This window comes from Coenobita brevimanus, chromosome 46, assembly GCF_032717465.1.
Source record: "Coenobita brevimanus isolate Jiangsu-jjx chromosome 46, ASM3271746v2, whole genome shotgun sequence".
NCBI lineage: Eukaryota > Metazoa > Arthropoda > Malacostraca > Decapoda > Coenobitidae > Coenobita > Coenobita brevimanus.
The window spans coordinates 16,924,698-16,929,742 of NC_136999.1; the positions used below are offsets into that span (position 1 = coordinate 16,924,698).

The 5,045-nt window shown below is 42.3% G+C and overlaps 1 non-coding gene across 1 annotated transcript; it reads left to right on the forward strand.

Moving 5' to 3' along the window:
• The first annotated feature begins 3,620 nt into the window (after window positions 1-3,620).
• LOC145398880 (5S ribosomal RNA) lies at window positions 3,621-3,740 on the forward strand. The gene has a single exon (XR_013897212.1). It is a non-coding gene; the product is annotated as a 5S ribosomal RNA (ribosomal RNA).
• The last annotated feature ends 1,305 nt before the right edge of the window (window positions 3,741-5,045 follow it).

Consider the following 5,045-nt stretch of genomic DNA (forward strand, 5'->3'; position numbering starts at 1 on the left):
ATGAAGGAATGAAAGGAGCGATTGAGAGTGGGAGGAAGAGAAGGAGGGAGGGCAGGAGGTAACATATTGTTTGGTTTTGGTGTATTTATCATCGATAAGTTCGTCTTACTGTCTTTAATCAGTTTCACTCACACTGGATAATATTTACCCTGTCAGTACGATGACGTATTTTGTAGGCAAATCCTCTTGCCACCAGGCTACTTTGGTCACCTTATCTAAGACTGAACTGGAGGGGTAAGTTAAAAATTTCATTTATCTCTTCAGTAAAAGAAGTCAGTTCAAACCCCAAGTTCTCCTCCCCGACAGAGTCATGACAGTTAGTGAACATTTTAGTAACAACTATCAAATTCTCTGCGATTTACAAAACTGGCAGATCTGGCTGAAATGTATAGAATATCAAGGTCGCTGAGTAAGGGCAGATTTTCCCAGTGCTCTATTAATGTTATAATATATAGTTTGCTGGAGGTTATTTAGGTGAGCTAAATTTATGAGCATGCAGATTTTTCTGTATCTTCATACATTATATGAGCATTGCTCAAGTGATATACAATAACAGTTAATCTAATATTAGATGTATTTTCATTTACAATCTATCCTTTGCAGGTAATGTGCCTTTTCCCCTTCCAGTACTACAGAAGCTATAAATACAGGAGCACACACACACACACACACACACACACACACACACACACACACACACACACACATATATATACAGTACATATACATACACACACACATATATATATATATATATATATATATATATATATATTGAGAGAGAGAGAGAGAGAGAGGGGTTGGGAGAGTGGACTTTCTGACCACTACTTGGTGGTAGCCAGAATTAGGATCCAAGTAAGATGGAGGAATAGAAGAAGGGAAAGACGAGAGGAAGGAGTAGTTGCAAGGAGAGTGGAAAGGTTACAAGAGGATGAGAAAAAGGCAGAGTATAAGAGAGAAGTGGAGGAACGATTGGGCAAATATGAATTGGAGCAGATGGGGGACGTGGAAGGTGTGTGCAGGATATTTACAGAAGAAATATGTGCAGCATGTGATGTGGTGTGTGGGAGGAAGAGAAGACGGAGGGGGGTGCAAGGAACAGCGTGGTGGACTGAAGAGGTGAGACAGGCTGTGGCACAAAAGAAGAAAGCATACAATGAATGGATGAGAAATAGGGGCGTGGAAGAAGTTGAGAGGTGGAAGAGAGAGTTATATGTAGAAAGAAAGAGAGAGGTGAAAAGATTAGTAAGAGAAAGAAGAGAGTGGATGAGGAATTTGGAAGGAATTTGAGTGTAAAGTGGAGGGACTGTAAGAAAATGTTCTGGAAAGAGGTGAAGAGAGTATGACAGGGTGGAAGTAAGGTTAGCAGGGAAGTGAAAGATAAAAATGGTAGATTACTAGTGGAGAAGGGAGAAAAAGTGAGCAGATGGAGAGAACACTTTAAGGAATTGTTGAACATACAGGATGGAAGTAATGCGAGTATAAGTGGCTGGGGAATGGCTGGGAGAAGGAGAGAGGTGAGAAGACAGGAGGAAGTCAGTGGGATGGAAGCTGTGGAAGCAATGAAGAAAGTTAAATTGGGGAAAGCCCAAGGAATTGATAGAGTGTGTGGTGAAATGCTGAAGCATGGGGGAGAGATAGTGGTAGAATGGATGTGGAAGATGTGCAGATTGGCCTGGGAGGAAGGTAGAGTCCCGGAGGATTGGAAGTCATGTATAATTATTCCCTTGTACAAAGGAAAAGGGAAAAAGAAGTGTGTGGTAATCATAGGGGCATTTGTCTTCTTAGTATAATAGGAAAAGTGTATGGTAGGATACTTATTGACCGGGTTAGAGAAAGAACAGAGGAATTATTTGGATAAGAATAGGGAGGTTTTAGGAAGGGAAGAGGTTGTGTAGATCAGATATTCATTCCTAGATCTTTAGTGGAAAAGTTTCTAGAGAAGAGAAAGAAGTTGTATGCGGCTTTCATGGATTTGGAGAAAGCATATGACAGGGTGGATAGACAAGGATTGTGGAAAGTATTAAGACTATATGGAGTAGATGGGAAGTTGTTGAATGCTGTGAAGAGTATGTATGATTGTGCTAAGGCTGCAGTGCGTGTGGATGGTGAACTAAGTGAATTTTTCTCTTTGAAGGTTGGGTTGAAACAGGGATGTGTCATGTCTCCATGGTTGTTCAATCTGTACATGGATGGAGTAATAAAAGAGGTACAATGTAGGGTAGTGGATGTTGGAGTGGCCCTGGTGAGAGAGGATAGTGTTTGGAAACTCCCTGCACTGTTGTTTGCAGATGATACTGTGTTGTTGAATGAAGACGAAGGAGAGCTGCAAGGCTTGGTGGATGAGTTTGGGAGACTGTGTAAGAAACGGAATCTGAAGGTGAATGTAGGGAAGAGTAAAATGATGGTCTTTGAGAGATGTGAAGTCAGTGAATGTACAGCGAGGTTGGATGGTGAGGAATTAGAAAATGTGAGTACGTTTAAGTACTTGGGTAGTGTGATGAGTAAGGATGGAGGTTTGGAGGGTGAAGTGCTTGAAAGGGTACAGCAGGGAAGAAAGGTTGCTAGTTCTTTGAAAGTAGTGATAAGAAACAGGGTAGTGAGCATGCAAGTGAAAAAGTTACTACATGACAGTATTGTGATACCGACTCTAACGTATGGAAGTGAAGCTTGGACGTTGCTGGAAGAACACAAGTCAAGAATGAGAGCAGTGGATATGAGTTATTTAAGAGGAGCCTGTGGAGTCACATGGAGAGACAGGCTGACGAATGAGGATACAAAGGAGCGTTGTGGTGTGGATGTGGATGTGATAAGAAGCGTTATGAGGAACACACTGAGGTGGTTTGGCCATGTGGAGAGGATGGAGGGTGAGAGACTGACGAAGAGAGTGTATGTGAGTGAGGTGGAGGGGAGAAGAGGGAGGAGGAGGCCGAGGATGAGATGGAGGGATGGAGTGGAGACGTATATGAGAGAGGAGGGTGTGAGTTGGGAGCAGGGCAGTGAAATGGCGGGGAACAGGGCGACGTGGAGGCGATTTGTTTGTGGCCACCCCAAACGGGATTGAGGCGTCTGGCAATATATATATATATATATATATATATATATATATATATATATATATATATATATATATATATATATATATATATATATATATATATATATACATATATATATATATATTAAAGTATTTTTTTCCAGGTGGAGATTATGAAGTACGAAAGTTTGCCTAGGAGGGTGTGAGTGACTGAGGTGCAAAAGGAGTGGGGAGAGGGTGACCAAGATGAGGTTGAAAGGTAAGGAGAGGTAAATGAATGAGGTTGGTGTGAGTTGGAGGACGGGCAGCCTGATGGCGGAGGACTTTGGTATGTGAGACAGTTTGTTTGCACCCATCCTCTCCGCGAGTAAGACGACAAGGCGACTGGATGGAGAGAGAGAGAGAGAGAGAGAGAGAGAGAGAGAGAGAGAGAGAGAGAGAGAGAGAGAGAGAGAGAGATTTTCGGAATAATGTTTTGAAAGTGTACAGCCAACAGTACAAGACAGTATGCTTATTGTGCCTGTGCTTACACTGTATAACACAGCTCGAGGACTTTGGACACACTGAACCATACTACAGGCAGGATGGCAGGCTATACCACGTTGAGTACACCGCTTCCCGTCCGATCAGCGAAGTTAAGCAACGTTGGGTCTGGTTAGTACTTGGATGGGTGACCGCCTGGGAACACCAGATGCTGTTGGCATCCCTACGTGTCAAGTGGGGTTGGTGGAGGATTAGTGCCCCTCCCTGTAAAACAATTAACTCTAAGCCCTTGGCCACCCCGCTTGGGATACATGGCGTCTGGCAATGAATGAATGAATGAAATTCCATTGCGAGTTTTTAAGCATATAACTTAACATTCGCATCCATTTACTTATATTGTGAGAATATTGACACAGTTTGGATGAATAACATACGAGAGATATTGATATATAATGCAGAATTAATCACTGACGAGGTGTTATGAAGTCTCGGAAGCCACTCCGAATTGAACCCTTTATTCTGTGCATGTTTCAACAACTGTATATTATGAACACTGTGGATGAGCTGTGGCTGGATTTAGTGTTCCTGTTGAAAGTGTGTTTGTATGTCTGTAATCAATCTCCTCCCACCTCCATATCTCCCTCCATCCTCCACACCATTGCATCCTCCCTCACTGTTTTCCTTCCCTCTCATATACACTTCTCTATCATAATACTTCCCTCTCTCTTTTCTACACTTCTTAATTACCCGCCCCTGTCTGTCTCTGTCTCTGTCTGTCTGTCTGTCTCTGTCTGTCTGTCTGTTTCTGTCTGTCTGTCTGTCTGTCTGTCTCTGTCTGTCTGTCTGTCTGTCTGTCTCTGTCTGTCTGTCTGTCTCTGTCTGTCTGTCTGTCTCTGTCTGTCTGTCTGTCTCTGTCTGTCTGTCTCTGTCTGTCTGTCTGTCTCTGTCTGTCTGTCTGTCTCTGTCTGTCTGTCTGTCTGTCTCTGTCTGTCTGTCTGTCTGTCTGTCTGTCTCTGTCTGTCTGTCTGTCTCTGTCTGTCTGTCTGTCTGTCTGTCTGTCTCTCTCTCTCTCTCTCTCTCTCTCTCTCTCTCTCTCTCTCTTTCCCTCAAATGGAAATTCATATTCAATTCAAACTGGTTTATTGTCCAAGTAGTTACATGTAAATTATATATACACAGTAATTTTGCGTGGCTGGACCCGTTAAATGTGATAATTTTTGACAGGCCCCTTGTAAGTAATTTATTTAAAATATAACCTTAGAACTGGTCAAATCTATTACAAGATTATAACTATATATACATTCAGGCATTTCTGTATAAAGAAATATTTATATACATAATTGATATATACATACATTAATTATATAACATACCACCAAACACCACGCAAAACCAAACACCACGCAAAACCAAACACCACCCATAGCCAAGCACCACCTATAGCCACAACACCACCCATAACCAAACACCACCCATAGCCAAAACACCACCCATAACCAAACACCACCCATAGCCAAGCACCACC